The sequence below is a fragment of the Hyperolius riggenbachi genome, chromosome 6 (assembly GCF_040937935.1).
Source record: "Hyperolius riggenbachi isolate aHypRig1 chromosome 6, aHypRig1.pri, whole genome shotgun sequence".
In the NCBI taxonomy this organism is placed as follows: Eukaryota; Metazoa; Chordata; class Amphibia; order Anura; family Hyperoliidae; genus Hyperolius; species Hyperolius riggenbachi.
In genome coordinates, this window is record NC_090651.1 from 351,284,391 (window position 1) to 351,305,123 (window position 20,733).

At 48.1% G+C, this 20,733-nt stretch overlaps 1 pseudogene; it reads right to left on the reverse strand.

Annotated features, from left to right (window-relative positions):
- Positions 1–20,733, reverse strand: part of LOC137522247 (sacsin-like) — a 97,372-nt pseudogene that overhangs the window by 47,103 nt on the left and 29,536 nt on the right.

The window sequence follows — 20,733 nt, forward strand, 5'->3', positions numbered from 1 at the left end:
TGCTATTAGACTAAGAGGGCGACGGGCCCAAAACCTCCCCAACACCTTAATATCTAGTTATCTGGCTTGCAGTCACTGCTATGTATCCCCTTTTTTTATTTCTTTCTGCTTCATATACAATTAGGAATGACAGCTGAATTAATTTTGCGCCCCTCCTACACTGCGCCCTGAGGCTGGAGCCTCTCCAGCCTATGCCTCGGCCCGGGCCTGGTGGCCCCCAAGTATTTGGCATCTAGTGGAACCCTGACTGAAGGGAGATATCGTCAGAGGAATGCTGAGAGCAAGATGAGTAACCTCTCTCTCATCAGGACTCTGCATATGCACACCTCTCTCTCATCAGGCCTCTCCAGCCTATGCCTCGGCCCGGGCCTGGTGGCCCCCAAGTATTTGGCATCTAGTGGAACCCTGACTGAAGGGAGATATCGTCAGAGGAATGCTGAGAGCAAGATGAGTAACCTCTCTCTCATCAGGACTCCGCATAGGAAAGGAGGTGTTTGGGGAGAGGAGTAAGCCACCTCACCCTCTCCAGGCGCCTGAAGGCACATGCCTACAGTGCCTTATGGTAAATCTAGCCCTGGGCATAGCTAAGGAGCTATGGGCCCCAGTGCACATTTTACATTGGGCCCTCACAAGCACTCTACATAACCATTGATGTGGCGCACCAAACCTGCCCAGTAAATGCACAGTATTAGAGGTGTAAGAAGGGCAGTGGCGGCGCCAGGGGGGTGCTTGGGGGTGCTCGAGCACCCCCTAGAATTGTCCAAGCACCCCCAAAGCACCCCCTGGAGTGAACTGACTTCAGGCGTCTAAAAGACGCCAAGTCAGTTCACACACCGGCAGCACGGAGCAGCAGGCAGGGCTACGGTAAGATGGCCGCCCGGAGCCCTGTTCTGCAGACTTCGGGCGGCCATTTTCCCGTAGCCCTGCTCTCTGCATGCAGGCAGGAAGTCTCGTCGTGACGTCGGGAAGGAAGAGGATCGTGGGCGCGCGGGCGCTGCGCGCCACAATGAGGTCGGGACTCGGGACGGGAGGTCGGGAAAGAAGGTCTTCTGGCTGTAGGTGAGTAAATGGGTTTTTCTTTTCTTTTTCAGGTGATGCGGATTGTGCATATTGGGGTCATATCTGCTACGGATTGTGCATATTGGGGTCATATCTGCCACGGATTGTGCATATTGGGGTCATATCTGCCACGGATTGTGCATATTGGGGTCATATCTGCCACGGATTGTGCATATTGGGGTCATATCTGCCACGGATTGTGCATATTGGGGTCATATCTGCTACGGATTGTGCATATTGGGGTCATATCTGCTACGGATTGTGCATATTGGGGCGATATCTGCTACCGATTGTGCATGTTGGGGTCATTTCTGCTACCGATTGTGCATATTGGGGTCATTTCTGCTACCGATTGTGCATATTGGGGTCATTTCTGCTACCGATTGTGCATATTGGGGTCATTTCTGCTACCGATTGTGCATATTGGGGTCATATCTGCTACCGATTGTGCATATTGGGGTCATATCTGCTACCGATTGTGCATATTGGGGTCATATCTGCTACCGATTGTGCATATTGGGGTCATATCTGCTACCGATTGTGCATATTGGGGTCATATCTGCTACCGATTGTGCATATTGGGGTCATATCTGCTACCGATTGTGCATATTGGGGTCATATCTGCTACCGATTGTGCATATTGGGGTCATATCTGCTACCGATTGTGCATATTGGGGCCATATCTGCTACCGATTGTGCATATTGGGACCATATCTGCCACCGATTGTGCATATTGGGACCATATCTGCCACCGATTGTGCATATTGGGACCATATCTGCCACCGATTGTGCATATTGGGACCATATCTGCTACCGATTGTGCATATTGGGACCATATCTGCTACCGATTGTGCATATTGGGACCATATCTGCTACCGATTGTGCATATTGGGGCCATATCTGATAACGATTGTGCATATTGGGGCCATATCTGATAACGATTGTGCATATTGGGGTCATATCTGCTAACGATTGTGCATATTGGGGTCATATCTGCTACCGATTGTGCATATTGGGGCTATATCTGATAACGATTGTGCATATTGGGGCCATATCTGATAACGATTGTGCATATTGGGGCCATATCTGATAACGATTGTGCATATTGGGGCCATATCTGATAACGATTGTGCATATTGGGGTCATTGGACGTGTTTTTTGTTAAAATCTGCTCACATTACGTGTATTTTCTTGAGAAAACCTGCACAATTATGTGAATTTTCAGGGAAAAGGGTCACCAAAACTTGGGCCCTCTGTCTTTGCGTTGCACTTTTAAAGGGAACCCGAGGTGAGAATAATATTGAGGCTGCCATATTTATCTCCCTTTAAGCAATACCAGTTGCCTGGCTGCCGTGCTGGTCCTCTGCCTCTTATTCTTTCAACCATAGACCCTGAACAAGCATGCAGCAGGTCAGGGGTTTCTGACAATATTGTCAGAACTGACAAGATTAGCTGCATGGCTTGTTTCTGGTGTAATTCAGTTCACTACTACAGCCAAATAGATCAGCAGGGCTGCCAGGCAACTAGTATTGTTTAAAAGGAAATAAATATGGCAGCCACCATATCACTCTCACCCTGGGTTCACTTTAAATTACAGTTAGCCCCGCCCTCATCCGGTCATGACCACGCCCATTTTTTCGCCGCGGCGCGCTTCGCGCGCCGCAGGTTGTGGCCACACCCATTTTTGGCGCGGCGCGCTTCGCGCGCCGCAGGTCGTCAGCTCCCCCGGAAATTGGTCCAGCACCTGCATAGCACCCCCTAAAAAAATTTCCTGGAGCCGCCACTGAAGAAGGGGATGGGGAACAGTGTGTTAATGATTACTACTATTCAAAGTATCTATAGAAGTGATTATTACCAGCACAGGGCCAGTAAAGAGCTAATACTACGGTTGAGGGAGAGCCTCTTGGGGCACCTCTGGCCCAAGGGCCCTGGTGTAGTTGCAACCTCTGCTACGCCACTGGTTATACCCGTTAGCACTGTACATATGCACACCACATCACTGCAGGGCAATACTTCTCCTGTACAGAGCCTGACAGCTACTCCAGCGTCACAAAAGCAGGACATTCACTGCAATAGATAAGCATGCCACAGACTTACATGGAGGCTGCCAGTTACCTCCACACCGGAAACCATACTGCAATAGCCTGCTGTAGAATAATAATAAGAAAAAAAAAAACGACAACAATAATAAAAATAAATGTAGCAATAATAAAATTCTGAGTTAATGCAAATTGTATGAAAATGTATTCAGCTGGGGAATGGATCACTTCCAACCCGCATACATTTGCACCAGTCATAAGGCAGAGCAGGAAATACTGACGTGACCAGAGGGAGGGCTGGAACCCACCAGAGCGATTTTCTGAGAGTTTAGGGATGTTTTCAAAACACTAGAGATTTCCCTAAACGCTCAGCTAATGTTAATGGATGGGCCAAATTGTGTTTATCGCAAACTCAGGACATGCAGCATTTTTAGCGTTTTGCGTTAGCGTTTCTGCAATGTAAAGTATATAAAAACGCTGGCATTATCGCTCGTCAAAACCTGCACAGAGTGATTTTGCTCTCGTTTTTACATTACTGCACACTGTAACAAAATTATAATTGAAAGGACCATTTAGAATTAAAACCGCTAATCGCTACACAATCGCTGGCAAAACGCTTACACTTTTTAAAATCGCTACCAAAATCGCCAGAAAACAATCATGAAATCGCTTACAAAATGCTCATTAAAATGCTAGCGATTGCGATTTGTAGTGGGTTCCAGGCCTAAAGCCACATATTGTGGTGCACCTTAATATTGCGCAGTAGAGCGGACCTGATCGTTCTCCTGCGCTATATTAAGGTGCACGCTTGAGCCGAGGAAAAAGAGGAGCCCCATCAGGTCCGCTTTACAGTAAGCGCTCCTCCTCTCAGTACATTGGATCAGTGACTCTGGGCATAAAGTCGCATTGTGACCTGGAATAGGAAGCCTGCAGGTCCCCTGTGTGCATGCACAGGCTTCCTGGCTTCTTTCCCCGCCCTCTACCACGCGTCATATTGCCGTGCACGCGAGGAGGAAGTCCATAAGCCTGTTCCGGGTCACAGCGCAACTTTAGAGGTGGCCACACATACCATACAATTCTTCAACTACTAGCCGACTGCGTCACGCCGATGGGCGTGGCCACGGCGGCAGCCCCAGGACCGCCTAACGCCGATCGGCCTAAAGTCCTGGGGCTCTGTTTTACAGGAGATCGCACGCAGCCTGCGCGTACATCTCCTGCTTGGAGGGCGGAGCTGAGCTCCGCCTTCAGTCTCTGAGCGTCGCTCGGGAGACTGTTAGATGGCGAAGCCGCCGTCTAATTACCGGTACAGAGATGCAATCTAAGGCAGCGCTCTACTGGGAACAGCTGTGTGACACGGCTGTCCCCTCCAATGGCTCAGAGGATGAAGCCTATGATAGCCGATCACAGTGATAAGCTGGCGGGGGGAGGGAGGGAGTGGTCACTGCACTTATAATAAAAAAAAGACACAATTTTAATAAAAAAGTAAAATATTTTAAAAAAAACCCAAACACCTGGGGTGCAATTAGACTCCACCAACAGAGAGCTCTGTTAATGGGCAGAAAAGTGGGGGTGGGGGTGGGGGGTGGGGGGGAAATCACTTGTGTGCTGTGCTGTGCGGCCCTGCAGCTTGGCCTTAAAGCTGCAGTGCCCTATTTTACAAAAAAAGGCCTGGTCTTTAGGGGGGTTTAACACTGTGGTTCTCAAGTGGTTATGTACGGTATCTTTCCAATTCAAGAATTGCAATCAATTTTTCTAACTGATTGTAAAATTTCAAAAATATGACCAATGTACCACACACCTATATTACATTTTTCCCCAATTATGAAAAAATAATTGAAAACTGAGAAAATTGCTTGGGTATATATATTAATACACCGAAGATCTACCACACACACACACACACACACACAATTCAGTGTTCATAAAAACTGATCAGAAAAATGTTACACTACCAACTGACTTTTATTGAATAAAATCGGGAAATCCAATTTCTTGCTTGAATTAAAAAAAAAAAAAAAGATTTCATTTTTTGGGGAAAGCCAATCATTTTTATTGAATTTCTGTAAAATCGGATCATTTTATTGTATCGTGTGCGGCCACCTTAGAGAGACACTGAAGTGAAAAAAAAAAATATGATATAGTGAATTGGTTGTGTACTATGAATAAATATTCTCATATTTTTATTTTCAGGTATATAGTGTTTTTTCTAACATTGCATCATTCTCTAATATGTGCAGATTACACAACACTCAGCATTCAAAATGAGTCTTTCAGAGCAGTCTGTGAAGTAATGACCTCTCCTCTAGCAGAGAAAAAGTAAATAGTTCAGGAACAGTTGAGATAATAAAAGTCAGAAGACAGCCCTCTCCACGACTTTGAAAGTCGTAGAGCTTAATGGCTTTTTTGCATAGAGATAACAACTGAAGTTTCTTACCTCTTCCTGTACTGGAAACAATTAGACTGATGTATCTGATCTTAATGTTTTATTTCTTATCTGTACTACACATACAAATCATAATATCATCATTTCTTTTTCGCTTCAGTGTCTCTTTAAGTCAGAGTCACAGATCAAATGTAATTGATAGCGGCCAGCCCGGGAGCTTAGATAAGGGGCTAGTGAGTGTCTCCTCTTTACCAAGTAGCTGTGGGTATCCTTATATGCATCCTCCTGGTGTCTGCTCAGAGTCCCTTTAACAATCAATACAGTACTAACATGTAAGAGGCCCAATGTCTGTTTTGCCCAGGGCCCCTATCTACCCAAATACATCCCAGATTGTGCTGCCAGACTTGCCTATACACAAACACAGGCATGCATAGAAAGTACACAGAGTGCGAGTGTGGCAGCAACTTCATGCCATCAATTCCAAGCAAAGTCACTCACTTTAAGGATCTGCCCTCCGTCCGGGTACTTCCGCAGGATGTTCTGCAGCTGGATGAGGAAGGGCGGAGCTCTCTGGAAGAAATCTGCATACAGAGAGTGAGCGTCACTTAAATGGTAAGCCTTATAGTCAGTATTTTAGGAGGGGGGGGGGGGGGGGGGTTGGGGGAGTAGGGGCAGCTTGTTCTGTACTACATAGAGGAGACGAAAAGCAGCATGTTCAGTCCTATGGGAAAAAAGAGAGGCAGAAAAGAGGCAGTTTCCATGAATTGGGAGGGGGTGGAGTTCCTCTAAGGACAATCAGTGACATGACTATGTACTCTGTAAAGTGCTGCAGAAGAGGTCAGTGCTATGTAAATACATAATAATAATATAATAGGACATTAGACTATGACTATGGTAGGATTAGAGTGTGAGCTCCTCTGAGGACAGTCAGTGACATGACGGTGTACTATGTAATGTGCTGCAGAAGATGTCAGTGCTATATAGATACATAATAATAATAATATGGCAGGACATTAGACTATGACTATGGTAGGGTAGTGTGAGCTCCTCTGAGGACAGTCAGTGACATGACTATATACTCTGTAAAGTGCTGCAGAAGATGTCAGTGCTATATAAATACATAATAATAATATGGCAGGACATTAGACTATGACTATGGTAGGATTAGATTGTGAGCTCCTCTGAGGACAGTCAGTGACATGACTATGTACTCTGTAAAGTGCTGCAGAAGATGTCAGTGCTATATCTATATATATAAAATCAGATGTATGTATGTATGTGTGTGTGTGTATGTATGTGCCGCGATCACGCGAAAACGGCTTGACCGATTTGAACGAAACTTGGTATACAGATCCCTTACTACCTGGGATGATATGTTCTGGGGGTCTCGCGGCCCCCCTGCACACCTGGGCGGAGCTACAAACTGCAAATCAGATTCCACCCATTCAAGTCAATGGAAAAAATGTAAACCGCTGCCATTCTCACAGTAATCAAGCCAGAGTCCCCACACTTGGCACAGTTGGTCACTTGGGGACCGAGGTTACAAATCCAGGAAAAGTGGGCGGAGCATAAAACAGCCAATCAAATTTCAGCCGTTCATTTTCAATGGGAAAATGTAAACTGCAGCCATTCTTAGACTGTTAATCACAGAGTTCTCAAACTTGACACAGTTGGTCACTGGGTGAATGTGATTAAGATTCAAGAAAATGGGTGGAGCCTACAACAGCCAATCAAAATTCACCTGTTGATTTTCAAGGGGAATATTTAAACTGCTGCTATTCTTACACTTTTAATGGCAGAGGCAGTGGCGTAGCTAAGGAGCTGTGGGCCCCGATGCAAGTTTTACAATGGGGCCCCCCAAGCACTCTATACCTAACAATTGATACGGCACACCAAAATATGCCATTGACAACTACAGTGTCAGAGGTGCAAGAAGGGGATGGGGAACAGTTTGTTAATGATTACTACTATTCAAAGTATCTAGAGAAGTGATTATTATGAGCACAGGACCAATAGAGACCTAATACTGTAGTTGAGGGAGGGCCCTTTGGGGCCCCTCTGGCCCAAGGGCCCCGATGCGGTCGCTACCTCTGCAACCCCTATTGCTACGCCCCTGGGCAGAGGCTTCAAACTTGCTACAGTCGGTCATTGGGTAACTGGGGTCCAAATTCACTAAAGGGGCGGGGCCACATACAGCCAATCAGATTTCCTTGGTGAATAAACTGCTTCCATTCACACATTTTTGATGCCAGGAACCTGACAGCTCACAAACTTGGTCATTGAGTGACTGTGTGTCAAGGTTACAAAAAGTGGGCGGAGCCAAAACAACTTTTACTGGGAAAATATAAACTGCAGCCATTCTTACACCGTTAATGGCAGGGTTCTCAAACTTTGCACAGTTGGTCATTGGGTGACAGATTAAGATTTTGTAAGGTGGGTGGAGCCTACAACAGCCAATAAAAATTCACCTTTTGATTTTCAAAGGGAATATTTCATCTGCTACCATTCTCTTATACTGTTAAAAGCAGATGCCTCAAACCTGGTACAGTTGGTCACTGCATGGCAGTTTCTACGGCCGTGCGGGGCGTGCCGCCGCCCGGGGCGCTGCTGGGAGGGGGGCGCTGTGATGGAGGGGGAGCCGCAGCCGCGGGGAGGGCAGCCTGACCTCTCCCTCCCTCTCCCCGGGCCACCCTCCATGCGATCCCCCCTCGGACGGAGTGCAGAGTAATGCGCAGGGAAGCGCAATAGAAAACTACTCACCTCGCTGGCTCCAAGTGCTGCTCTCTCGCCGCCAGTCTCCTCTCTCTGCCTACACGCTGATACACACACACGCTGCTTCCTGTAGCAGCGTGTGTGTGTATCAACGTGTAGGCAGAGATGAGACTGGCGGCGAGAGAGCAGCGCTTGGAGCCAGCGAGGTGAGTAGTTTTCTATAGCGCTTCCCTGCGCATTACTCTGCACTCCGTCCGAGGGGGGATCGCATGGAGGGCGGCGCGGGGAGAGGGAGGGAGAGGTCGGGCTGCCCTCCCCGCGGCTCCCCCCTCCATCATGGGGGGCACCTACCTATCTAACCTATCCTGGGGGGCACCTACCTAATCTAACCTATACTGGGGGGCACCTACCTAATCTAACCTATACTGGGGGGCAGCTACCTAATCTAACCTATACTGGGGGGCAGCTACCTAATCTAACCTATACTGGGGGGCACCTACCTAATCTAACTTATACTGGGGGGCACTTACCTAATCTAACCTATACTGGGGGCACCTACCTAATCTAACCTATACTGGGGGCACCTACCTAATCTAACCTATACTGGGGGGCACCTACCTATCTAACCTATACTGGGGGGCACCTACCTATCTAACCTATACTGGGGGCACCTACCTATCTAATCTATCCTGGGGGGCACCTACCTAATCTAACCTATACTGGGGGGCACCTACCTAATCTAACCTATATTGGGTGGCAGCTACCTAATCTAACCTCAAGGGGAATATTCACCATTCTTACACTGTTAGTGGCAGAGGCCTCAAACTTGATACAGTCAGTCATTGGGTGACTGGGGTCCAAATTCACTAAAGGGGTGGAGCCACAAACAGCCAATCAGATTTGTTAGATTTATTTCAGCCATTCTGTTATTGGCAGGGTTCTCAAACGTGACACAGTTGGCCTCTGGGTGACTGGGACTAATATTCAGAAAAGTGGGTGGAGCCTACAGCAGGCAATCAAAATTCACATTTTGATTTTCAAGGTGAATATTTACATTGCTGCCATTCATGCACTCTTAATGGCAGAGGCCTAACATCTGCTACAGTCAGTCACTGGGAGACTGGGGTTTAAATTCTGAAAAACAGCCAATCAGATTTGTTTAATTTCAATGGTAAAATGCAACTTATTGATGCCAAAGACCCCAAAGCTCATAAACTTGGTCAGTAAGTGACTGTATGTCAAGATTAGAAATAGTGGGCGGAGCCAAAAACAACTAACTTTTTACATGGGGAAATGTAAACTGCAGCTTTTCTTACACTGTTAATGGCAGGGTTCTCAAACTTCACACAGTTGGTCACTGGGTGACTAGGATTAATATTCGGAAAAGTAGGTGGCGCCTACAAGAGCCAATCAAAATTCACCTATTGATTTTCAAGGGGAATATTGAAATTGCAGCCATTCTCACACTGTTAATAGCAGAGGCCTCAAACCTGCTACAGTCGGTCGTTAAGTGTTTGGGGTTCAAATTCAGTAAAGGGGCAGAGCCAAAAAGAGCCAGATTTCTTTGCTGGATAAACTGCTTCCATTAGCACAATTTTGATGCCAGGAACCCAAAAGCTCACAAACTTGGTCATTGAGTAGTGACTGTGTGTCAAGGTTACAAAAAGTGGGTGGAGTTAAAAACAGATTTTTCTGGGAAATTGTATACTGCAGCCCTTCTTCACTGTTAATGGCAGGGTTCTCAAACTTAGCATAGCTGGTTACTGGGTGATTGGGATTAATATTCAGAAAAGTGGGTGGAGCCTAAAAATGCCAATCAAAAATCACATGTCACTTTTCAAGGAGAATATTAAAATTGCTGCCATTCTTGAACTGTTAATGGCACAAGCCTCAAACCTGGTACAGTCGGTCATTGGGTCACTGAGGTTCAAATTCAGAAAAGGGGACAGAGCCACAAACAGTGAATCAGATTTGTTTCATTTCATGGGAAAATACAAATTATTGATGCCAAGGACCCCAAAACTCACAAACTTGGGCATAGATTAGTGACTTTGTGTCCAGGTTACAAAAAGTGGGCTGTGCCAAAAACAAATTTCACTGGGAAAGTGTAAACTGCAGCCCTTCTTACACTGTTTATTTCAATGTTCCCAATCTTTGCCCAGATGATCACTGAGTGACTGAGATTAATATTCAGGGGAAGTGGGTGGAGCCTATAATGGCCAATCAAAATTCACCTGTTGATTTTCAAGTGGATTATTTAAATTGCTGCCATTTTTACACTGTTAATAGCAGATGCCTCAAACCTGCTACAGTTGGTCATTGGGTGACTGGGGTTCAAATGCTGGAGAGGGGTGGAGCCACAAACAGCCTGATTTGTTTAATTTCTATGGGAATATACAAATTATTGATGCCAAGGACCCCAAAGCTCACAAACTTGGTCATTGAGTGTTTGTGTGTTAGGGTTAGAAAATGGGCGGAGCCAACACCAGTCAAATACATACCCGGGCAATGCCAGGTCATCAGTGGGTGGAGACAATTACAACTTTCACTGGGAAAATGTAAACTGCAGCCATTCTGTTAATGGCAGGGTTTTTAAACTTTGCACAGTGGGTCACTGGGTGACTGTGATTAATATTCAGAAAAGTGGGTGGAGCCTACAAAAGTGAATCAAACTTAACCTGTTGCTTTTCAAGGGGAATATTTAATTGCTACCATTCTTGAACTGAGGCACAGGCCTCAAACCTGGTACAGTTGGTTATTGGGTGACTGGGGTTCAAATTCAGAAAAAGGGGTGGAGCCACACACAGCCATCAGATTTGTTTCATTTCAATGCAGATTATTGATACCAAAGACCGCAAAGCTCACAAACTTGGTCAGTGAGTAATTGTGTGTTAGGGTTAGAAATAGTAGGCGGAGCCAACACCAGCCAAATACATACACGGGCAACGCCGGGCAATCAGCTAGTAAATACATAATAATAATATGGTAGGACATTAGACTATGACTATGGTAGGATTAGATTGTGAGCTCCTCTGAGGACAGTCGGTGACATGACTATGTGCTCTGTAAAGTGCTGCAGAAGATGTCAGTGCTATATAAATACATCATAATAATATGGTAGGACATTAGACTAGGACTATGGTAGGATTATACTGTGAGCTCCTCTGAGGACAGTCAGTGACATGACAATGTACTCTGTAAAATGCTGCAGAAGATGTCACTGCTATATAAATACTAAATGAAATCATTGAAAGTTAGCAGATCACCAGTACAAGCGTCAGACTTTCAGTGATAGAGAAACATGTAAGTGAGCTCACAGTAACAACTTACCCATACTTCATGTGAGATCTCCTGTGTGATCTAAAAATGAAATTAAAAAAAATACATAAATAAAAATAGAACGGTAGACAAATGAATCAGGCACAGGTAGCATTATTATAAGAAGCATCCCATCAAGTTCACTATTGGCATGGAAAGTGTGCGTGTGTATTACTCATATTTGCTCATTCCCAGCAGCAGCAGATGCAGGGGGATCCCGGCTGTGGAGATCGGTAAGAGAATTATTTACGTATGTACCCAGCTAATGTGACAGACTGAGGGCCAATACACACTCTTCCTCGCAACGCAGGTTTCATTTCTCTGAGCCCGTTCTGTGTCTAAACCTCGGATCATACAGACATGTTTACTTTGCGACACATCACAGCGCCGCGACGATCGTCTCTGTCACCGCCTGGGCACACGCAGGGTCTTGTCTCATGGATCAAACTTTCCACTTTCAGTAAACTGCCTTGCTGATGTACATATAGCTGTGAGGAACTCCAATATCACCGCTACATGCTTTACATAACAGAAGCTTAGGGTGAACCCGAGGTGAGGGCGATATGGAGGCTGCCATATTTGTTTCCTGTTAAACAATACCAGTTTCCTGGCAGCCCTGCTGATCTATCTGGCTGAATTACACCTGAAAGAAACAAGCATGCAGCTAATCTTGTCAATTCTGACAATAATCTATTTGGCTGCAGTAGTGTCTGAATCACACCAGAAACAAGAATGCAGCTAATCTTGTCAATTCTGACAGTATTGTCAGAAACACCAGAACTGTTTCCTATAAAAAGGAATCTGAAGTGAGAGAGATAGGGAGGCTGGTATATGTATTTCCTTTTAAACAATGCCAGTTGCCTGGCAGTCCTGCTGGCCCTCTGCCTCTAATACTTTTAGCCATAGCAGATCGGATGTTTCGGACTGTAGGTGGACCCGAGGGGAGGGTGATATGGAGGTTGCCATATTTATTTCCTGTTAAACAATACCAGTTCCCTGGCTGCCCTGCTGATCTATCTGGATGAATTACACCTGAAAGAAACAAGCATGCAGCTAATCTCGTCAGATCTGACAATAATGTCAGAAACAACTCATCTGCTGCATGCTTGTTCAGGGGCTACGGCTAAACATATTAGGAGGATCAGCAGGGCAGCCCGGCAACTGGCATTGCTTAAAAGGAAATAAATATGGCAGCCTCCATATCACCCTTGCCTCGGGTTCACTTGTCTGACTGGATTAGCTGCATGCTTGTTTCAGGTGTGCGATTTGAACACTACTGACGCCAGAGAGATCAGCAGGGTTGCCAGGCAACTGGTATGTAAAAGGAAATAAATATGGCAGCCTCCATATCCCTTGCAGTGCAGTTGTCCTTATGAAGTGAGAGAGGTGAAGACTGTCATTTATTTACTTTTTTTAAAGGGAACCTAAACTGAGAGGGATATGGATGTTTCCTTTTAAACAATACCAGTTGCCTTATCGTAAGAGAACAGAGGCGCCAGCAGGATAAAAGGTAATAACAATTTTAAGATTTGCTGGGAGGCAGTGGTGGGCTTACCTCCGGAAGGCAGACTCAAAATACTGTCTGTCGAGCTACTGTTTGTCCCCTATCTTATTGCCTGATGAATCAGGCTGTGCCTGCGAAACGCGTTGCATCTTTTGGGGTACCAATAATAAATGTATTTGTTTGATTCAGACAGTAAGTCCACCACTGCCTCCCAGCAAATTTTAAAATTTGTATTACCTTTTATCGTGCTGGCGCCTCTGTTCTCTTACGATAATACTGTGTCCACCCCTGGTGGAGGGGTGACCTACCCCTACTTTCCTGATCTACAGAGAGCGACATCCTAATCCTGAGTGAGGACAGGTCTAATCTCCTCACCTGCATCTACAGTGGTTGCCTAAGAGGTAACCCATGTTTGTGAGTATATTCATCTCACACTTACATTTATCCACGGTTTCCAATACATACTACACTATATTGGGCTGTTTCGGTGTTTCTTATTTAATACCAGTTGCCTGGCAGTATTGGCTGAATCACACACCTGAAACAAGCATGCAGCTAACCCAGTCTAATGTCAGTCAGAACACCTGATCTGCATGCTTTTTCAGGGGCTGTGGCTAAAAGTATTAAAGACACAGGATCAACAGGAGAGCCCGGCAACTGGTATTATTTTAAAAGAAAAAATCCATATCCTTCTCAGTTTAGGTTCCCTTTCAAAAAATGCACATTGCCTGGCTGTCGTGCTGATCCTCTGCCTCTAACACTTTTAGCCATAGAAAGGCATTTTAAAAAAACAAAACACAAACACCTGATAAACACAGAGAGAGGTGCACATGGCAGACAACTTAGGGCCCAGTTTTCACTAATGCGGAACTCGGGCAAAATTTGCAGTTTCCCAGCAGGCAAATCGCGCGGTGAAACCCTTCCATAGGAGATAATGCATGAGCCATCCGAATCGCTTGCCATAGTGATTTGGAGGACGTTGCAGCATTTTCCGTACAAGTGGCAGCGAATCCCATAGCCGTTCACAGCTTCCGGGATTCGGCTGCGCACTAGCACAACAGGAAGTACCGCCACGCGTCTTGTAGGATGCGCTGCGGCTATAGGAAATGGACACTTATGTTTTCTGCACTGACAGGTGTGCTCCCAGCCTAAATCATACGCCTGAAGCAGGCATGTGTGAAGGCAGCTATACACACACATCAGATTTACTTTGTAGTGACTGGCAGACACTGTCTGATCAGAACCTGATCGGATTTTTATCAATTCCTACTACACGCCTACCACCTCGAATTTTAATAAAATTACACTATTCAACATTCAGTTCTCACAAAAAAAACCTGATCAGAGACATCTGCCACCTCAATTGACAGATTGGGCAATCGAAATTGGATGTGTGTTTCAGGGTTAATATATGTGAAGGCTGGTAGAGAAAGGAAAAGGCTGGCACTGCTGCAGTTGCTCAATTTATTGTTGCAAAAATATTCATAAGTGCAAACTTCAAATGGTATATAAAAAAAAAAAAAGTGGTACACATACCAAAGGTGAGAGGAGGCAAGGTGGTGGTGGCGGGTGTGGGTGTGTGTACCAGGCTTAATATATGTGAATATCATCACAGTAGTAATATATTTGAGTGAGGCCAGCAAGAAATCTCACGCTTATGTGATTGGCCACAGCATCTCAAAGAGGTAGGCTGTAGTAAACTACGCCCACACTCAGAGCCGGGACAAGGTCCTCCAGCACCCAAGGCTGAGAAACCAAAATGCGCCCCTCCATCCCTCTCACCCCAGCCGTCACACACTGATTGCTATCAGACTAACAGGCGCCCCAGGGCCCCCAACTAACCCAACACCATAATCTCTAGTTATCTGGCTTGCAGTCACTGCCATGTATTCCCTTTTCTTATTTCTCTCTGCTTCAAACACAATAGGGGAATGATAGCTGAGTGAGATGTGCACCCCCTCCTACACTGCGCCCTGAGGCTGGAGCCTCTCTTCCCTCAGCCTCGGCCCTGCACACACTAGTCAGCCAATCACAATGCTTTGTGCTATAGAGGGTGCTGTGACTGGAGAACTGATCACTATGAGGTTTCCAGCTGGGTCCCATAATGTATAAAGTATACTATAACGTGCACGGTTGTGGCTGCTTTTAAAGGACACCTGTAGAGAGAGTGATATGGAGGCTGCCATATTTCTTTTCAAGAGACTCAGAGATAACAGACAGCCCAGCTGTGATACTTCCCCGGGGCTTCCGCCCGTTCAGCCGCGGTGAGCTACATTACTGGGCTCAGGCGAAGCCAGTCAGAGTCTACTGCTCATGTGCAGACCTCCCGCAGAGGAGCAGACCTCCCGCACAGGAGCAGACCTCCCGCACAGGCGCAGACCTCCCGCACAGGAGCAGACCTCCCGCACAGGAGCAGACCTCCCGCACAGGAGCAGACCTCCCGCACAGGAGCAGACCTCCCGCACATCAGCAGACCTCCCGCACAGGAGCAGACCTCCCGCACAGGAGCAGACCTCCCGCACATCAGCAGACCTCCCGCACACGCGCAGACCTCCCGCACAGGAGCAGACCTCCCGCACATCAGCAGACCTCCCGCACAGGAGCAGACCTCCCGCACAGGAGCAGACCTCTCACACACGCACAGACCTCCCGCACAGGAGTAGAGTTGGGCCGAACGGTTCGCCGGCGAACGTGGTTCGCGCGAACTTACGTGGTTCGCGTGCGGGTGCCGCACGCGAATGTTTTGCGGAAGTTCGGTTCGCCCCATAATGCACCTGAGGGTCAACTTTGACCCTCTACATCACAGTCAGCAGGCCCAGTGTAGCCAATTAGGCTACACTAGCCCCTGGAGCCCCCCCCCCCCTTATATAAGGCAGGCAGCGGCGGCCATTACGGCCACTCGTGTGCCTGCATTAGAGAGAGTAGGGCGAGCTGCTGTCTGTCTCTAGGGAAAGATTAGTTAGGCTTAGCTTTTCCTGGCTGCATACCTGTTCTGTTCAGTGAGCCCTCAGCCCACTGCATACCTGTACTGTGATCCTGCCACTGCATACCTGTTCAGTGATCCTGCCACTGCATACCTGTTCAGTGATCCTGCCAGTGCATACCTGTTCAGTGATCCTGCCACTGCATACCTGTTCAGTGATCCTGCCAGTGCATACCTGTTCAGTGATCCTGCAACTGCATACCTGTTCAGTGATCCTGCCAGTGCATACCTGTTCAGTGATCCTGCCACTGTATACCTGTTCTGTGAACCTGCCATTGTATACCTGTTCTGTTCAGTGGACCCGCCACTGTATACCTGTTTAGTGAACACGCCACTGCATACCTGTTGTGTTCAGTGAACCTGCCACTGCATACCTGTTGTGTTCAGTGAACCTGCCACTGCATACCTGTTCTGTGAACCCGCCACTGTATACCTGTTCTGTTCAGTGGACCCGCCACTGTATACCTGTTCAGTGATCCTGCCACTGCATACCTGTTCAGTGATCCTGCCACTGTATACCTGTTCTGTGAACCCGCCACTGTATACCTGTTCTGTTCAGTGGACCCGGCACTGTATACCTGTTTAGTGAACCTGCCACTGCATACCTGTTGTGTTCAGTGAACCTGCCACTGCATACCTGTTCTGTGAACCCGCCACTGTATACCTGTTCTGTTCAGTGGACCCGCCACTGTATACCTGTTCTGTGAACCCGCCACTGTATACCTGTTCTGTTCAGTGGACCCGCCACTGTATACCTGTTTAGTGAACACGCCACTGCATACCTGTTGTGTTCAGTGAACCTGCCACTGCATACCTGTTGTGTTCAGTGAACCTGCCACTGCATACCTGTTCTGTGAACCCGCCACTGTATACCTGTTCTGTTCAGTGAACCCGCCACTGTATACCTGTTCTGTTCAGTGGACCCGCCACTGCATACCTGTTCAGTGATCCTGCCACTGCATACCTGTTCAGTGATCCTGCCACTGTATACCTGTTCTGTGAACCCGCCACTGTATACCTGTTCTGTTCAGTGGACCCGCCACTGTATACCTGTTTAGTGAACCTGCCACTGCATACCTGTTGTGTTCAATGAACCTGCCACTGCATACCTGTTCTGTGAACCCGCCACTGTATACCTGTTCTGTTCAGTGGACCCGCCACTGTATACCTGTTTAGTGAACACGCCACTGCATACCTGTTGTGTTCAGTGAACCTGCCACTGCATACCTGTTCTGTGAACCCGCCACTGTATACCTGTTCTGTTCAGTGGACCCGCCACTGTATACCTGTTTAGTGAACCTGCCACTGCATACCTGTTGTGTTCAATGAACCTGCCACTGCATACCTGTTCTGTGAACCCGCCACTGTATACCTGTTCTGTTCAGTGGACCCGACACTGTATACCTGTTTAGTGAACACGCCACTGCATACCTGTTGTGTTCAGTGAACCTGCCACTGCATACCTGTTCTGTGAACCCGCCACTGTATACCTGTTCTGTTCAGTGGACCCGCCACTGTATACCTGTTCTGTGAACCCGGTGAACCCGCCACTGTATACCTGTTCTGTTCAGTGGACCCGACACTGTATACCTGTTTAGTGAACACGCCACTGCATACCTGTTGTGTTCAGTGAACCTGCCACAGCATACCTGTTTTGTGAACCCGCCACTGTATACCTGTTCTGTTCAGTGAACCCGCCACTGTATACCTGTACTGTTCAGTGAACCCACCGCATCAGTGCGCATACCTGTGCAGTTAAGTGAACCCACCTACCTACGTGAGTGCACGCAGTGTGATATACCACTCCGTGCATACCCGATATGGACAAAACAGGTAGAGGAAGAGGTGGTGCCAGAGGCAGAGGAAGGCCACCCGGCAGGTCTGTGCGAGGTCGTGTAAATGTAATTTCGTGTGTACCTGGCCCACAGTACAGTGCTCGGAAGAAGGCACGTCCCATCACGTCCCAAGATTGTCAGGACGTGGTTGAGTATTTAGCGACACAGAACACCTCATCTTGCTCAGCCACCAGCGCTACTACTAGCACCACTTCCGCTGCATTTGACACTTCGCAAGAATTATTTAGTGGTGGTGAAATCACTGATGCACAGCCTTTGTTGTTACAGCCAGATGAATTTTCACCAGCTCATATGTCTGCGTTACGCGGCAACACTATGGATGTAACGTGTAAGGAGGATGAAGGACCTACACGTTTGGATTTTTCTGAGGCAAGCGAAGCTGGGCAGGATGATTACGATGATGACGATGATAGGGATCCTCTGTATGTTCCCAATAGAGGAGATGAAGAGGGGGACAGTTCAGAGGGGGAGTCAGAGAGTAGTAGGAGGAGAGAAGTTGCTGAAAGAAGCTGGGGCAGCTCTTCATCAGAAACAGCTGGTGGCAGTGTCCGGCACCATGTATCGCCACCTATGTACAGCCAGCCAACTTGCCCTTCAGCATCAGCTGCTGAGGTCCCCATAGTGCCCACATCCCAGGGTGGCTCAGCGGTGTGGACATTTTTTTATGTGTGTGCCTCAGATCGGACCAAAGCCATCTGTTCGCTCTGCCAACAAAAATTGAGCCGTGGAAAGGCCAACACTCACGTAGGGACAAGTGCCTTACGAAGGCACCTGCAGAAAAGGCACAAACAGCAATGGGATGGCCACCTGAGAAAAAGCAGCAGCAGCACACAAAAGAAAAGTCACCCTCCTTCTCCTCTTCCTCCTTCAGGTGCATCATCTGCTTATGCCGCTTTCTCCCTTGCACCTTCACAGGCACCCTCCTCCACTCCGCCTCTGCCTTTGAGCGGTTCCTGCTCCTCTGCCCACAGCAACAGTCAGGTGTCCGTGAAGGAAATGTTTGAGCGGAAGAAGCCACTTTTGGCCAGTCACCCCCTTGCCCGGCGTCTGACAGCTGGCGTGGCGGAACTGTTAGCTTGCCAGCTGTTACCATACCGGCTGGTGGACTCTGAGGCCTTCCGTAAATTTGTGGCCATCGGAACACCGCAGTGGAAGATGCCAGGCCGCACTTATTTTTCGAGAAAGGCCATACCCCAACTGCACCGTGAAGTTGAGAGGCAAGTGGTGTCATCTCTTGCGAAGAGCGTTGGGTCAAGGGTACACCTGACCACGGATGCCTGGTCTGCCAAGCACGGGCAGGGCCGCTACATTACCTACACAGCCCATTGGGTGAACCTGGTGGTGAACCATGGCAAGCAGGGCGCAGCGGACCAAATTGTGACACCTCCACGGCTTGCAGGCAGGCCTCCTGCCACCTCCTCTCCTCCTGCTTCATGCTCTTCGCTGTCCTCCTCCTCCTTGGCTGAGTGGCAGTTCTCCTCTCCAGCTACACAGCCCCAGCTCCGCAGGGCCTATGCTGCATGCCAGGTACGACGGTGTCACGCCATCTTAGACATGGCTTGTCTCAAAGCGGAGAGTCACACTGGAGCAGCTCTCCTGGCTGCTCTTAAGAAACAGGTGGATGAGTGGCTGACCCCGCACCACCTGGAGATAGGCAACGTGGTGTGCGACAACGGCAGCAATCTGCTTGCCGCTTTGCATATGGGGAAGCTGACACACATACCCTGCATGGCACATGTCATGAATCTAGTTGTTCAAAGATTTGTGGCAAAGTACCCTGGCTTAGCGGATGTCCTGAAGCAGGCCAGGAAGTTCTGTGGGCATTTGAGGTGGTCTTACACAGCCATGGCACGATTTGCAGAAATTCAGCGGAAAAACAACATGCTGGTGAGACGCCTCATTTGCGATAGCCCCACTCGCTGGAATTCGACCCTGCTCATGTTCTCCCGCCTGCTAGAACAGAAGAAAGCCGTCACCCAGTACCTCTACAACTGGAGTAGAACGAAACAGTCTGGGAAGATGGGGATGTTCTCGCCCGACAACTGGACACTGACGGAAAATGCATGCATGCTCATGCGGCCGTTTGAGGAGGTGACCAACCTGGTGAGCCGCAGTGAGGGCACCATCAGGGACTTAATTCCCTACGCTTACTTCTTGGAGCATGCTGTGCGTAGAGTGGCGGATGAAGCTGCGAATGAGCGTGACCAGGAACCGTTACGGCAGGAACAGGCATGGGACCAATTTTCATCAGACCCAGCTGTTTCCTCAACACCTGCGGCAGCACAGAGGGGGGAGGAGGAGGAAGAAGAGAGGTCGTGTGCAGAAGACGAGTCAGACTCAGAGGATGATGAGCAAGGTGTTTCTTTGGGGGAGGAGGAGGAGGAGGAGGGGACAGCGGCAGGAGAACCACCGCAGCAGGCGTCGCAGGGGGCTTGTGCTGCTCAACCTTCCCGTGGTATTGTTCGCGGCTGGGGGGAGGAGGTTGACTTACGTGACGTCACTGAGGAAGAGCAGATGTCGTCTTTTATGCTGTCCTGCCTGTTGAGGGACCCCCGTATAAAAAACCTCAAGGGGAATGAGCTGTACTGGGTGGCCACACTACTAGACCCTCGGTACAGGCACAAAGTGGCGGACCTGTTACCAACTCACCGGAAGGTGGAAAGGATGCAGCACATGCAGAACCAGCTGTCAACTATGCTTTACAATGCCTTTAAGGGTGATGTGACAGCAGAACGCCAGCAAGGTACCACTGCCACTAATCCTCCTCCCGTGTCCACGCAGTCAAAGACAGGACGCTCCAGCGATCTCATGGTGATGTCGGACATGCGGACGTTCTTTAGTCCAACGCCTCGCCGTAGCCCTTCCGGATCCACCCTCCA